Raw genomic sequence first — 17367 nt, 5'->3', positions numbered from 1 at the left:
AGGTGGTTGAGTTCCTTTCATTTTTTCCTCCCTCTTTTTCTATGTTATGTTCCGATTTTCTGCTATTTTGCTACGTTTGTTGCATGATCCTTTATTAGTTAGAATCCTAGGACTAGTTTAGTTTTCTCTTACTTGCCTTAATTCTGAAAAGATGTCTCATGTATTACTCACTAAGCTTGAATTCAAATAAAAAAAATACAGAAGTGATATATTGCATGAGAAATTGAGTAAATTTTAAGGGTAGTCTTATTCACTTAGATGTGGTGGTATTTTCTGTGACTCTGAATACATGACATGAACAGTGCATAATTTTGATAGTGAAGTTTATGAATGTTAAAATTGTTGGCTCTTGAAAGAATGATGAAAAAAGAGAATTGTTATTGATAATCTAAAAAATCATAAAATTAATTCTTGAAGCAAGAAAAAGCAGTGAAAAACACAAAGCTTGCGAAAAAAAAATTTACAAAGAGAGAAAAAGAAAAAGCAAGCAGAAAAAACCAATAACCTTTTAAACTAAAAGGCAAAGGGAAAAAAGGATCCAAGACTTTGAGCATTAATGGATAGGAGGGCCCAAAGGAATAAAATCCTGGCCTAAGCGGCTAAATCAAGTTGTCCCTAACCATGTGCTTGTGGCGTGAAGGTGTCAAGTGAAAAGCTTGAGACTAAGCAGTTAAAGTCGTGATCCAAAGCAAAAAGAGTGTGCTTAAGAACTCTGGGCACCTCTAACTGAGGACTCTAACAAAGCTGAGTCACAATCTGAAAAGGTTCACCCAGTTATGTGTCTGTGGCATTTATGTATCCGGTGGTAATACTGGAAAACAAAATGCTTAGGGTCATGACCAAGACTCATAAAGTAGCTGTGTTCAAGAATCAACATACTGAACTAGGAGAATCAATAACACTATCTGGATTCTGAGTTCCTATGGATGCCAATCATTCTGAACTTCAAAGGATAAAGGGAGATGCCAAAACTATTCAGGATTGCAGTTGTAAACCCCACTATAAGAAGAGACATAAGCTTAATCGAACTCTTATTCTCATGCAAATTCACATCCTTAGCTTATATTAGTTTTTGGTTGCTTGAGGACAAGCAACAGTTTAAGTTTGGTGTTGTGTTGCGTGAGCATCTTTCCTATCTTTTCCTAGTCAAGTTGCATCTAATTTGTTGAGTTTAATTAAGAATTAATTATATTTTAGTCACTATGGATGCTATTTTGAGTTTTGTGCACTTTTATTTATTTTAGGTAGCATTCGGATGGATTTGATGAAGTTTCTGCAGAGAAAGAGAAGAAACCAAGGAGATGACCAGCGAATACCAACGCGGACACGGCTCACGCGACCGCGCGGAATGGAGGAAATCGCAATGACGCGATCGCGTGCCTGACGCGAACGCGTGAACTGGAATCTGCACAAAGGACGTGAACGCGTGGACGACGCGAATGTGTCACATGCGCCACGTGCAGGAAAATGCAGAAAACGCTGGGGGCGATTTCTGGGCTATTTTGACCCAGTTTTCAGCCCAGAAAACAAAGATTAGAAGCTGCAGAATGGACGAAACAAGTGGTCCCCATCCATCCATTGAAGACTTGATTATTTAAATTAATTCAAATTTAAATTCAACTCTTAAATTAGGAAAAGATATTATTTTAATTTTTAGGTTTAGATATTAGATTTTAAATTTATTAGGATTAGTTATAAAAGGGATCCCAATAGGGTGGTTCAAGAACAACATTCCACAACATTATTCCATACAAATTTACATTCCATATTCCATGAGCAGCTAATCCTCCATTGTTAAGGTTAGGAGCTCTGTCTATTGTATGGATTGATAATATTATTTTTCTATTTTAATTCATGTTTTGATTTATATTTCAATAATTTTTTCGTTCTTTATTTTATGAATTTAGGTGGAACGGAAGTATGACCCATGTTCTATTTGAGTTCTTGTATAACTTGGAAAAGCTCTTTACTTGAACAATAGTTTGAAAACATATTATCCTGAATTTCTAATTATTTGTATTTAACGGGATAAGTGACATATAATCCCTTTAATTATGGATAATTAGGATTCTTGTGGCATATAAACTGGAATTTAATCATTACCCTCTAATTGGAATTAATTGACCAAGGAATTGGTAGTTGATGAATTTTAGAGGAGACTAGGAAGGTCTAAGGAATTAGGGTCTAGTCACAAATAGTTTGCCATGAATTAAATCTTACATGATTAAAATTAGTTAATAAGAAAAGTCAATCCAGAAAATAGATAACTCTAAAACCTTAACTGTCTTCTCCATATATTATTCCCAACTTAATTACTTGCCCTTCTTCAATATTTTTGCTATTGTTTAATGTCTTTGAACTCCCAACACTATTTTTTGTCTGTCTAACTAATCCTATCAAACGCTATTGTTGCTTAATCCATCAATCCTCGTAGAATCGACCCTTACTCACGTAAGGTATTACTCGTTACGACCCAGTGCACTTGCCGGTAAGTTAGTGGGTTATAAATACCACACCAAGTGATGCGTGAGCATCTTTCCTATCTTTTCCTTGTGAATTTGAATCTAATTTGTTGAGTTTAATTAAGAATTAATTATATTTTAGCCACTATGGATGCTATTTTGAGTTTTGTGCACTTTTATTTATTTTAGGTAGCATTCAGATGGATTTGATGAAGTTTCTGCAGAGAAAGAGAAGAAACTAAGGAGATGACCAGCGAATACCGACGCAGACGCATGGCTCACGCGACCGCGCGGAATGGAGGAAATTGAAATGACGCTATCGCGTGCCTGACGCGAACGCGTGAATTGGAATCTGCACAAATGACGCGAACGCCTGGACGACGTGAACGCGTCACATGCGCCATGTGCAAAAAAATGCAGAAAATGCTGGGGGCGATTTTTGGGCTGTTTTGACCCAGTTTTCAGCCTAGAAAATACAGATTAGAAGCTGCAGAATGGACGAAACAAGTGGTCCCCATCCAACCATTGAAGGCTTGATTATTTAAATTAATTCAAATTTAAATTCAAATCTTAAATTAGGAAAAGATATTATTTTAATTTTTAGTTTTAGATATTAGATTTTAAATTTATTAGGATTAGTTATAAAAGGGATCCCAATAGGGTGATTCAAGAACAACATTCCACAACATTATTCCAAACAAATTTACATTCCATATTCCCTGAGCAACTAATCCTCCATTGTTAAGGTTAGGAGCTCTGTCTATTGTATGGATTGATAATATTATTTTTCTATTTTAATTCATGTTTTGATTTATATTTCAATAATTGTTTTCGTTCTTTATTTTATGAATTTGGGTGGAACGGAAGTATGACCCATGTTCTATTTAAGTTCTTGTATAACTTGGAAAAGCTCTTTACTTGAACAATAGCTTGAAAACATATTATCATGAATTTCTAATTATTTGTATTTAACGGGATACGTGACATATAATCCCTTTATTTTTGGATAATTAGGATTCTTGTGGCATATAAATTGGAATTTAATCATCACCCTCTAATTGGAATTAATTGACCAAGGAATTGGTAGTTGATGAATTTTAGAGGAGACTAGGAAGGTCTAAGGAATTAGGGTCTAGTCACAAATAGTTTACCATGAATTAAAATTAGTATTAATATTTTTCTTTAATTCCTGAAATTAAGTTTGGTGTTACCCAGTTAATTTTTCTGTTTATTTTTCCTTTTAAATTTTTGAATTTTTGTTATTTATTTATTTAGTATTTTTTGTTTTATTATTTTACACAGGTTACCTCACAGGGACTTCTCTACACTTTGACGTAGAGAGTCCCATCTTTTCTTATCTTCTGGTTGTTTATGCGTAGGAACAGAGACAAAGGACATCTCTTAGACTTTGATCCTGAACCTGAAAGAACTTTCAGGCGACGTTTACAACAAGCAAGACTTTGCAAGGTTGCAGAATCCACTATGGCAAATAATAATGCTAATGCCAATGTGGTAAATCCGAATGGGGATGATCAACAGAGGAGAGTGCTTGGCTCTTATTATGCCCCTACTGCGGATCTTTATGGAAAAAGTATTGTGGTGCCTCCTATAAATGCAAACAACTTTGAGTTGAAGCCACAATTGGTCACCTTGGTGCAACAGAATTGCCAGTATCATGGACTTCCTCATGAAGATCCAAATCAGTTCATATCTGATTTTTTGCAGATATGTGATACTGTGAAGACAAATGGAGTGAACCCAGAGGTGTACAGACTCATGCTCTTCCCGTTTGCTCTGAGGGATAAAGCAAAGCTATGGCTAGATTCCCAACCAAAGGAGAGTTTGAATACTTGGGAAAAGGTTGTTACAGAGTTTCTCACTAAATTTTTCCCACCAAAGAAGCTGACTAAGCTTAGGTTGGAGGTTCAGACCTTCAGGTAGAAGGAGGGTGAAACTCTTTATGAAGCTTGGGAAAGGTACAAGCTGCTGACTAGGCAATACCCTCCGGACATGTTCTCCAAGTGGACCCAACTAGATATTTTTTATGAAGGCTTGGGTGAGATGTCCAAGATGAGCTTAGATACCTCTGCAAGCGGTTCATTGCACAAGAAGAAGACACCAGAGGAGACTATTGAGCTAATTGAATTGGTTGCAAGCAACCAATATTTATACTCATCTAACAGGAATCCTGTGAACTCTGAGACCTCTCAAAAGAGAGGTGTGTTGGAAGTAGAAGCTGTTAATGCTCTTCTTGCTCAGAACAAGCTTATGTCTCAGCAGATAAATCTACTTACTCAACAGATGGGTGGCATGCAAGTCTCAGCTATCAATACTCAAAATTCACCCCAAGATACCTCCTATGACATGGCAGGTAACTTTGTGCAAAATGATAATTATGATTATGCTCAACCTTCTTCTGAACAGGTAAATTACATGGGGAGTGGTCCTAGGAATCCCAACAATGATCCATATTCTAAGACATACAACCGGGGATGGAGAAATTACCCAAATTTTGGGTGGAGAGATCAACCTCAGAGACCTCAGAACTTCAACAATAGTTCTCAGGGCGGTTTTCAACAGAACAACTATAATAACCGCCAATTTCAATCTCAGCAACAACAACCACCTCAGCAGGCAAATTCTAAATCCCAAGAAGATTCTAAGTGGGAGATGATGATGAGTTTCTTGCAAGAAACCAGAGCCTCCAGTAGAAACTTGGAGGTGCAAATGGGTCAAATGAGCAAGCAATTACCTGAAAGGTCTTCAAATACATTCCCTGGTGATACAATGGTGAACCCAAGAGAAGATTGCAAGGCTATTCAAATGAGAAGTGGTAAGGTAGCTGGTTCTGAGACTAAGGTCAATGAAGATCTAGTTGAAAAGGAAGCTCCAGAGGAGAAGAAGGAAGAAGTAGAGCACGTCCCTCCTAAACGTGTAGACAACCCATTTCCTGACTCTCTTGACACTTATCTCACCTTACCAAAGGCCCCTGAATACAAGCCAAAAATGCCATATCCTCAGAGGCTTCAGAAGGCGTCCAAAGAAAAGCAATTCTCTAAATTTTTAGATGTCTTAAAGAAGCTGCAGATCAACATCCCTTTTGTAAAGGCTCTGGAGCAAATGCCTCTCTATGCTAAATTTATGAAAGAGTTGTTGACAAACAAGAGGAATTGGAAGGAGCAAGAAACCGTGGTGTTAACCAAGGAATGCAGTGCTATTATTCAACACACCCTTCCTGAGAAGATGCCAGACCCAGGGAGCTTTGTCATTCCTTGCACCATTGGAGAAGTCAGCATTCAGAGAGCTTTATGTGATCTTGGAGCTAGCATCAACCTCATGCCACTTTCAGTGATGAAAAAGCTTCAAATTGAGGAGGTAAAACCCACTCGTATTTCTCTTCAACTTGCTGATCTTTCTATTAAATTACCTGTGGGTGTAGTTGAAGATTTACTTGTTAAAGTAGGACCATTTATTTTCCCTATTGATTTTGTTATATTAGACATGGAAGAGGAGGTAAAACCCTCTATTATACTTGCTAGACCCTTTTTAGCTACAGGTAGAGCTCTGATTGATGTGCAAAAGGGTGATTAACCCTGAGGGTCAATGAAGAACAGGTGGTCCTAAATGTCTTTGAAGCCCTCAAGCACCCCAATGATTCTAGGGGGTGTATGAAAATAGATGTTATTGAACCACTTGTTCAAGAAGTACTAGAAACTGAGGTACTTAATGATGTTCTGGATCCTATTTCTGAGTGTGAATTAGTTGAAGTTGACGATTCACCACCCCAAAAGGAGCTGATGAACACGCCAATCAAGGAGGAGGGAGCCCCCAAGTTTGAGCTCAAACCCTTACCCCCTTCTCTAAAATATGTGTTCTTGGGTGGAAATGATTCATATCCAGTAATTATTAGCTCTTCCTTGAAGCCTGAAGAGGAAGAGGCGCTTGTTTCAGTGCTCAAGAGCCATAAAACAGCTCTTGGGTGGACCATTGGTGACTTAAAAGGGATTAGTCCAACCAAGTGTATGCACAAGATCCTCCTTGAAGATGATGCCAAACCAATTGTGCAACCACAAAGGAGACTCAATCCAACTATGAAAGAGGTGGTCCAAAAAGAGGTAATGAAATTATGGGAAGCAGGTATTATTTACCCTATTTCTGACAGTCCTTAGGTAAGTCCTGTGCAGGTAGTTCCCAAGAAAGGAGGGATGACAGTGATCAAGAATGAAAAGAATGAGCTTACTCCTACAAGAACAGTCACAGGATGGAGAATGTGCATAGACTACAGGAGGCTCAACACTGCTACAAGGAAGGATCATTTCCCCTTCCCTTTCATTGATCAGATGCTTGAGAGGTTAGCTGGTCATGCTTTTTATTATTTTCTAGATGGATATTCTGGATATAATCGAATTACAGTGGACCCTCAAGATCAAGAGAAGACAGCATTCATATGCCCCTTTGGAGTATTTGCCTACAGGAGAATGCCATTTGGACTTTGCAATGTTCCAGCAACTTTTCAGAGGTGTATGCTTTCAATTTTTTCTGATATGGTTGAAAAGTTTATTAAGATATTTATGGATGACTTTTCCGTTTTGGTAATTCTTTTGAATCCTGCCTTAAACATTTATCTCTTGTCTTGAAACGGTGTCAAGAATCAAACCTTATTTTAAATTGGGAAAAATGCCATTTTATGGTTACAGAAGGCATTGTTCTTGGACACCGGATTTCAAGTAAAGGAATTGAGGTTGACAGAGCAAAGGTAGAGGTAATTGAAAAATTACCACCACCAACTAATGTTAAGGCAATTAGGAGTTTCTTGGGTCATGCAGGATTTTATAGAAGATTTATAAAGGATTTTTCTAAAATTGCTAAACCATTGAGCAACCTATTGGTTGTTGATGTTCCTTTGTCTTTGATTCTAATTGTCTGCATGCTTTTGAAACTCTGAAAGCAAACCTTACCTATGCTCCCATTATAGCTCCCCCTGACTAGGATTTACCATTTGAATTAATGTATGATGCTAGTGATTTTGCTATAGGAGCTGTTTTAGGACAGAGGCATGGTAAGCTTGTACATGTCATTTATTATGCCAGTCGTGTGTTAAATGATGCTCAAAAGAATTACACAACTACAGAAAAGGAATTATTAGCTGTTGTGTATGCTGTTGATAAGTTTAGGTCCTATTTGCTTGGTTCTAAGGTTATTGTTTATACTGACCATGCTGCTTTGAAGTACCTTCTAACCAAGCAGGATTCTAAACCAAGATTAATTCGATGGGTGTTGCTCCTTCAGGAGTTTGATATTGAAATAAAAGACAAGAAAGGGTTAGAAAATCAAGTAGCTGACCATCTCTCCAGAATTGAGCCTGAAGCAGGAGTGCAACCACCCACAGCTGTAACTGAGACATTTCCGGATGAGCAATTGTTCCTCATTCAGCAGGCTCCATGGTTTGCAGACATTGCAAATTATAAGGCCATGAATTTTATCCCAAGGGAGTACAGTAGGCAACAAGTGAAGAAGCTATTGACTGATGCAAAGTACTACATTTGTGAGGAATCATACCTTTTTAAAAGGTGTTCAGATGGAATTATCCGGAGGTGTGTCCCAGATGAAGAAAAACAGTAGATTCTTTGGTACTGTCATGGTTCTGAGTATGGAGGCCACTTTGGTGGTGAAAGGACAGCTACAAAGGTCCTTCAGAGCGGGTTTTACTGGCCGACTCTCTTCAGAGACTCAAGAGCATTTGTGAAGCACTGTGACAGATGTGAAAAAGCCACAAACCTCCCTGCCAACCATGAAATGCCACAGCAAGGTATTCTTGAGGTTGAGTTGTTTGATGTGTGGGGTATTGATTTCATGGGACCTTTCCCACCCTCACATTCAAACAACTATATTCTAGTGGCAGTCGACTATGTGTCCAAGTGGGTGGAAGCAGTGGCTTTGCCCAGCAACGATGCCAAGGTGGTAATGAGCTTTCTTCAGAGATATATTTTCAGCCGGTTTGGTGTCCCAAGGACACTCATTAGTTATGGAGGAAGTCACTTCTGTAATAGACAGTTGGACTCCCTTCTGCATAGATATGGAGTCCGTCATAAAGTGGCAACCCCTTATCACCCTCAGACAAGTGGACAGGTTGAAGTTTCCAACAGGGAACTTAAGAGAATTTTAGAGAAGACCGTCAGTATTTCAAGAAAGGACTGGTCCAGGAAGCTTGATGATGCTCTCTGGGCATACCGGACAGTGTACAAGACTCCTATTGGCATGTCCCCTTATCAGTTAGTCTATGGCAAAGCCTGTCACTTGCCAGTCGAAATGGAGCATAAAGCTTATTGGTAAATCAGGTACCTGAACCTTAATTCAGAAGCTGCAGGAATTAAGCGAATGCTTCAGTTGAATGAGCTTGATGAATTCAGATACTCAGCCTATGAGAATGCCAAGCTCTATAAGGAGAGAACTAAGCTATTGCATGACAAGAAGATAGCCATCAGAGTCTTTGAGCCAAGACAGAGAGTGCTTCTATACAATTCAAGGATCAAATTCTTTCCCGGGAAGCTAAAATCCCAATGGTCAGGACCATTTGTGGTTACCAGAGCTTCACTGTACGGTCATGTGGAAATACAGGAAGAGAATTCTAACAGGAAATTTACAGTGAATGGCCAGAGGCTGAAGCACTACCTTGGAGGTGAGATCGATCGACAGAGGTCCATTCATCTGCTGAACTAGTAGAATTGACTGTCAAGCTAGTGACGTTAAAGAAGCGCTTGTCGGGAGGCAACCCGATAATTTCGTATCCTTAGTTATTTTTCGTAGTAGTACTTTTCTTTCTTTTTGGTTTTTATTAAGTTCTTACTAATTTTCTGATCATGCAGCTATTTTATCACAGGAACCGAACACCTCAAGCTATTTGAAAAAAAAAGGGCACACGACGCGCCAGCGTCATTGACGCGAACGCGTCAATCATGTGTGCGTGAACAATGAAAATTGACAGAGAGTTATGCGGGAGTGGCGCTGGACTAATGCCTTTCGCACAAACGATCCCACGCAAACGCGTGGCCCACGCGTTCGCGTCGTTTGTGATTTTCGTCATTCACGCGGTCGCGTCACCGACGCGATCGCGTGACCTGAAAATTCGACGTAAAAGGTGTCTGGGCAGAGAGTTGTGCTGGCTTGAGGCAAGAAGTGTGCTAAAAGCACAAATTTGGTCACGCGGACGCGTGCCCAACGCATCCACGTCATTTGCATAAATGGCCATCCACGCGAGCGCGTGCACGACGCGAACGCGTCGTATGAAAATTTGGCTCCCAAGCCATGCGAACAGAAAGTCACGCGGGCGCGCGGCTGGCTTTGCCTGAATCGCACAAAATCCAGGGCACGCGGACGCGTGCCTGACGCTAACGGGTCATTATGAAGAACGCGCAACCTACGCGATCGCGTGCCGCACGCAAACGCGTCGGTTGCGCCGCCCAGTTTTCTTTCTCTCTCTCTCCCAATCCCTATTCTCGCTTATTTTTTATCCTCTTCTTTTTCTTTCTTCATAATAATTTATCTCTTTCTATTTTCAGTTCTTCTTTGCTTGAGGACAAGCAAACCTTTAAGTTTGGTATTGACGCTTCGCTTAGAAGTTTTCTTCCTATGGCACCAAAAGGGAGGCAAATCATCTTCACTGAGGAGTACAACCTGAAGAATAAACGACTGCTAGGATAACTAAGGTGGTTGAGTTCCTTTCATTTTTTATTCCCCCCATCTTTGTCTATGTTATGTTCCGGTTTTCTGCTATTTTTCTTTGTTTGTTGCATGATCCTTTATTAGTTAGAATCCTAGGACTAGTTTAGTTCTCCCTATTGTTCTAAAAAGATGTCTCATGTATTACTCACTGAGCTTAAATTTAAATAAAAAATACAGGAGTAATATATTGCATGAGAAAGTGGGTCTATATTAAAGAATAGTTTTATTTACTTAGATGTGGTGGTATTTTCTGTGATTCTGAATGAATGCTTGAACAGTGCATATTTTTTATAAGTGAAGTTTATGAATGTTAAAATTGTTGGCTCTTGAAAGAATAATGAAAAAAAAAAAGAGAATTGTTATTGATAATCTGAAAAATCATAAAATTGATTCTTAAAGCAATAAAAAGCAGTGAAAAACACAAAGCTTGCGAAAAAAATATAAAAAAAATACAAAAAAGAGAAAAAGAAAAAGCAAGCAGAAAAAGCCAATAACCCTTTTAACTAAAAGGCAAGGGTAAAAAGGATCCAAGGCTTTGAGCATTAATGGATAGGAAGGCCTAAAGGAATAAAATCCTGGCCTAAGCGGCTAATTCAAGCTGTCCCTAACCATGTGCTTGTGGCGTGAAGGTGTCAAGTAAAAAGCGTGAGACTGAGCGGTTAAAGTCGTGATCCAAAGCAAAAAGAGTGTGCTTAAGAACTCTAGGCACCTCTAACTGGGGACTCTAGCAAAGCTGAGTCACAATCTGAAAAGGTTCACCCAGTTATGTGTCTGTGGCATTTATGAATCCGGTGGTAATACTGAAAAACAAAATTCTTAGGGTCACAGCCAAGACTCATAAAGTAGCTGTGTTCAAGAATCAACATACTGAACTAGGAGAATCAATAACACTATCTGGATTCTGAGTTCCTATGGATGCCAATCATTCTGAACTTCAAAGGATAAAGTGAGATGCCAAAACTATTCAGGATTGCAGTTGTAAACCCCACTATAAGAGACATAAGCTTAATCGAACTCTCATACTCATGCAAATTCACATCCTAAGCTTATATTAGTTTTTGGTTGCTTGAGGACAAGCAACAGTTTAAGTTTGGTGTTGTGATGCGTGAGCATCTTTCCTATCTTTTCCTACTGAATTTGCATCTAACTTGTTGAGTTTAATTAAGAATTAATTATATTTTACCCACTATGGATGCTATTTTGAGTTTTGTGCAATTTTATTCATTTTAGATAGCATTCGGATGGATTTGATGAAGTTTCTGCAGAGAAAGAGAAGAAACCAAGGAGATGACCAGCGGATACCGACGCGGATGCATGGCTCACGTGACCGCGGGGAATGGAGGAAATCGCAATGACGCGATCGCGTGCCTGACGCGAACGCGTGGACTGGAATCTGCACAAATGACGCGAACGCAGAAAAACGCTGGGGGCGATTATGGGCTGTTTTGACCCAGTTCTTAGCCCAAAAATCAAGATTAGAAGCTGCAAAAGAGACAAATCAAGTGGTCCACACCCATTAGCTGAAGACTTGTTAATTAATTCGAATTTAAATTCAAATCTTATTTTAGGAAAAGATATTATTTTAATTTTAATTTTAGAAATTTGATTTTTAAATTATTAGGATTAGTTATAAAAGGGATCCCAATAGGGTGGTTCCAGAACAACATTCCACAACATTATTCCATACAAATTTACATTCCATATTCCATGAGCAACTAATCCTCCATTGTTAAGGTTAGGAGCTCTGTCTATTGTATGGATTGATAATATTATTTTTCTATTTTAATTCATGTTTTGATTTATATTTCAATAATTGTTGTCGTTCTTTATTTTATGAATTTGGGTGGAACGGAAGTATGACCCATGTTCTATTTGAGTTCTTGTATAACTTGGAAAAGCTCTTTACTTGAACAATAGCTTGAAAACATATTATCCTGAATTTCTAATTATTTGTATTTAACGGGATACGTGACATATAATCTCTTTATTTTTGGACAATTAGGATTCTTGTGGCATATAAACTGGAATTTAATCATCACCCTCTAATTGGAATTAATTGACCAAGGAATTAGGGTCTAGTCACAAATAGTTTGCCATGAATTAAATCTTACATGATTAAAATTAGTTAATAAGAAAAGTCAATCCAGAAAATAGATAACTCTAAAACCTTAACTGTCTTCTCCATATATTATTCCCAACTTAATTACTTGCCCTTCTTTAATATTTTTGCTATTGTTTAATGTCTTTGAACTCCTAACACTATTTTCTGTCTGTCTAACTAATCCTATCAAACGCTATTGTTGCTTAATCCATCAATCCTCGTGGGATCGACCCTTACTCATGTAAGATATTACTTGGTACGACCCGGTGCACTTGCCGGTAAGTTAGTGGGTTATAAATACCGCACCAAGCTAATCAAAGTCCAAGTTAAGGACATTTATTATTTTTCGCTTATGGGTAGTGATGTGCTAACATTAAGAACAAAAGGGATTAAATAGGCTCAAAATTGGCTAACAATGGTTGATGAAAGGTAGGCTATTTGGGTAAGTGAGCTATATGAAATGATGGCCTCAATCATATAAATGCATGTATACATGGAATAATGGACATAAAGAATCAAACAAATCGAAGATTACAATCATAGAAAGAGAACAATGCACACAAGAATGAAAATAAGTGGTTATATGATGTAACCACACAATTAGGCTCAAAACTCACATGCTTGTATTCTTAGCTCAAAAACCATGTTCCAAAATAAATTCTTCAACCAAGTACAACAAAAAAATTTTTTTTTCAAATTGGTAGGGTGCCCTAAAAATAATTTTTCTTGGAAAAGAAGTCATCACCCTAACCAAGTGGTCCTAACATAAAAAGAAGTGATAGAATATATAGAAATTATAACTAACATGCAATCTATCATGCAATGCAACAACTAATCTAACAAAGACAAAAATAAAAAAATTGGTGTTGAAAAAGGAAGTTTTTACCCATGGAGGTCGGTCGGCGACCTCCCCACACTTAGAAATTTGCACCGTCCTCGGTGCATGCAAAGAAAAGCAAGGTGGACGGGTTGCTACAATTGATGAGTTTCTTCAAAGGGTTGTGCGGATGAACTTGTTTGTTGCCCCATTAGAAGCTTTTCCATCCTTTCCTTCTTGGTGCCAACCTAAAAGAAAAGAAAAAGAAATAGAATTAAGCCTATAACAAAGATATGAAAGCAATTAGATCATAGGCGGGGGCTAATGCCGAGTAAGAGTAAGGTTCTCACTACATGTTAGCTACGCATGTAAGTGAGAAAATAATATAAGCTAAGGCATATTAACTAACACTTGATGCAAGAGAGAAGTCAAAGCATGAAGAGCACTCAAAGGCATCAAGTTCAAATAGAAAGAGTGGGTCATGAAAGACATGCAAGTTTATATCAATGCACAAAGGGTACAAGGATCATACAAGATTAAGCATTGATTTAAAAGTTTCATCACCCAACAATATCAAACAAGTCAAGAAGCACCAAGATTAACCAAGAAATTCTCAACAATTAAGTAAAAGCATTCAACACCATTATTAAAATAAGAAACGTAGAAAAGAAGATAAGAACAAGCCATAAAAACAAAATTAAAATGCAATAAATGAAAATAAGCAAATGCAATAAAAGGAAATGGAAGAAAAGAAAATTTTTTTTTGGACCGGCGCGGACGCGTCATGCACGCTTCCGCGCCGATGCGCAATTGGCCAGAGCGCGCGTACGCGCCAGGTGCGCGCATGCGTGGGTTGCAGGCACAAAATAGGTACAAACTGGGCATAACTCTCTGGTTTTTGGCTGAGAGGGCAGGTAGCGCTATCGGTGCGCACGCGCACAGCATGCGTCCGCGCGCATTGCGCAATTAACATCAACGGCGCATACACGCCAGGTGCGCGCACGCGCGGGTGGTTTATGCCTCAGGCATGGTGCTGGCGCTGTGCAGGCGCAACTCTTGGGTCAATGTATAGAGGGGTGAGATTTTTGCATCCACGTGTACGCATTCATGGCGCGTTCGCGTGAATGATCGAAAATGCTTGAGGCACGCATACGCGCCAGGTGCGCGCGCACGCGCGGGTTGGTGCTCTGTTTTTCAAAATTTTTCTATGTTCTTGCACCAATCCAAGCATTCCAAACCTCCAAACAACTACCCAAACACCTTAAAACCTTATTTAACATATTATACTACCAAATAAATTCAACAAACAAAACAAAACATGAAATCAAACCTATTCTACCAATACTTACAAAAGAGAAAAATGAAAAGAGTTTACCATGGTGGGGTGTCTCCCACCTAGCACTTTTGTTTATTGTCCTTAAGTTGGACTTATGGGGAGATCCTCATCAAGGTGGCTTGTGCTTGAAGCTATCCTTGAACATCCACCAATGCTTGAGTCTCCAATAAGCTCTATTCTTCAATTTTAATATCTTCAAGCTTTGATGGAGTTCTTCACAAACCATGAGCTCCCAAAATTGATTCTCCTTGTGCGATCCGGGATCCCACACCTTGTTTTGACACCCGCCCTTAATTTGATCATCATTATTCCATCCGGGTGGCATAACCTTAGAATTCTCAAAGAAGCTTCCAAACAACCTCCTAGACCCTGCCATTTGGTTTTACACCAACCATTGCTATCCAACTTTGAGCATGCAACCATCATGAACTTAGAGTGATGTTTCCAACCACTACCCAACTCTCTCTTACTCTTAACTCCACAAAGAGCTCTAAGTTGACCATCATTTTCAATCAAACCATATTCAAGTGAGAAAGCAAAGCTTAGGGATAAGAATTTTACCCACTTGAATGTTGTGTTGAATGGTGACTTAGGAAGGGGTGGTCCCAATGATCTTGCAAGCTCCACTCCCTTGTGCTCTTCCTTGACTTTCTCCACCTCCTTACAACTTTCCTCAACTGCAACCTCTTCCTCTTGGTGGCTTGCTTCCAATTCAGTTTCTTCTTCATTGCTCACCAAAGGTATGGGAGGTGAGGTATCTTCTTTCCTCCCCTCTATGTCAAACCCAATTGGAGAGGATTCAATTGTACATAAGAATTCTTCAATGATTGAATCCATCTCTTGGTCAACCTCTTCAAAGGCTTCAACCACTTCTTCCGGCTCAATTATCTTAACTTCCTCCTCTTGTTGCACTCCTTGCTTCAAATCTTCTTCTTCACCTTGAAGCTCTAAACTCACTCCCTCACTATGCTCCTTAATTGCCTCTCCACAATCGTCAATGGGAGTGCCTTGGTTGCTTGGGCTTAGTTGGGAGGAGGCCATATTGCTAACGGCTTCCACTAGGATAGCCATTTTGGCTCCTAGCTCTTTAAACTTCTTTTCATCCTCCTATCATCGCCTTATGATATGAAATTCAAGATCTCTCAATTCCAACATGGAGGCTTCATCAGAGGGCGGTGGTGGAAGAGAGGGTTCATTGTTTGAGGGAAAGGCATTATAGTTGGAAGGTGGTTCATCTTGGTAAGAGTATGGAGGTGGTGTATATTGAGGTGGTTCTTGAGAGTAATTGTGTTGGAATGGTGGTAGTTCCATGTGTGGTTCATATGGTTCATAAGGTGGTTGGTATGATGGATAAGAATTAGGGTCATAATGAGGTGTTTGGTGGTAGGGGGCTTGTGAGTAAGGTAGTTCAAAATCATGTTGAGGGGGTGGTTCATAGGCATGTGGTGGTGGTTGTTGACAATCATAATAAGGGTCACCACATCCATTAAATTGATATGCATTAGGATTAGAATTATACCCATAAGAAACCGGAGGTGGTTGTTGCCAATAAGGTTGATCAATCCCTTGAGGCTCCTCCCATCTTTGATTATTCCATCCTTGATGCACATCCTCATTGTAGCTCCCATTCCCTACAACATAATTTGAACCAAAATCATAGCCAAAATGGTGAGAATTCATAATAACAAGAGAAACAAAAACTAACAAAAATAAGCAACAAAGTCCTAAGACTAACAAAAACTAACAAATAAGCAAAAAGAAAACATATTCACAATATTCACAATAGCTAACAATATAACACCATTGCAACTCCCCGGCAACGGCGCCATTTTGATGAACGAATTCTTGACGGTTTAGAATTTAGCTAATGAAGTCTTGTTCTGAAGTATAGTTTCCAAACCAATCAAGAATCCTTTCATGCAAAAATATTGGTTGTCACAAGTACAAACCCCAATAAGAATTAACCGAAGTATTTAGACTCCGGGTCGTCTCACGAGGAATTGTAATGAAGTGCTCAATTATTGGCTATAAAGGGGGTAATGGGTTGGTTTTTATATTTTTTGCAAGAAAGTAAATGGCAAGAAAAAAATTAAATGACAAGAAGAGTAAAGTAAGCAAGCAATTAAAGAAAGCAATTAATAAAGAGAGACATTCATGACAAGTGTTGAGATCATAGGCTTTCTATCCTAGTCATGGAATAATTAATTCATCTTATTTAGTCAACTCCAACAAATAGGGAGAAAGTTAAACAAGACTAATCAATCATACCACAATAATAACAAGAATTTATCTCATTACGTCATCTCTAACATTGGAAGAAGGTATCATATTATCTTCCATGAGAGAAAGTCTAACAAGACTAGCTAATCTCAATCCAAAAGTCCTAATCAACTCACTAATTTAATTAGCAAAAGATTAGCGTCAATGGAAACAATATTAGTTAACAACTCTAGATCACCAACATGAGTTGGGTTTTCATGACTCAAGATTGCTTAGTTACTCTCTCCAAGCCAAGAATGCTCAAAAATCTACTCTAAGGCCCAACCAAGCATTTTGTCAAACACTTGGTGGGTACAAATGGAAAGCATAGTAAAATGTGCAAGAATAGTAAAATCTACTAACTACAAATTGCAAGGAAACAAGATCATAATTCAAATCATCAATAAAAGAAACATCAAACATAAATTTCATTAAAAGAAAATCAAATTCAACATGAACATTCATGAACATAAAAGAGAGCAAAAAGGGAAATTAACACTACAAATCATGAGAATGAAAGAGTAGAAGCAAGAATTCATAAAAGAAACAAGATGAAAATATGTAATTGAACCTAAATCTAAGAAAGATTAAACTAACCTACATGATGCTATACTACCAAACAATTGTTCCCCCCCCTTTGCCCAAGCTTGAATTCTGCATGAAATAGCAT

The sequence above is a fragment of the Arachis ipaensis genome, chromosome B08 (assembly GCF_000816755.2).
Source record: "Arachis ipaensis cultivar K30076 chromosome B08, Araip1.1, whole genome shotgun sequence".
Lineage (NCBI taxonomy): Eukaryota > Viridiplantae > Streptophyta > Magnoliopsida > Fabales > Fabaceae > Arachis > Arachis ipaensis.
The sequence above is the reverse complement of the archived record's forward strand: the minus strand, read 5'-3'. Positions refer to the sequence as shown.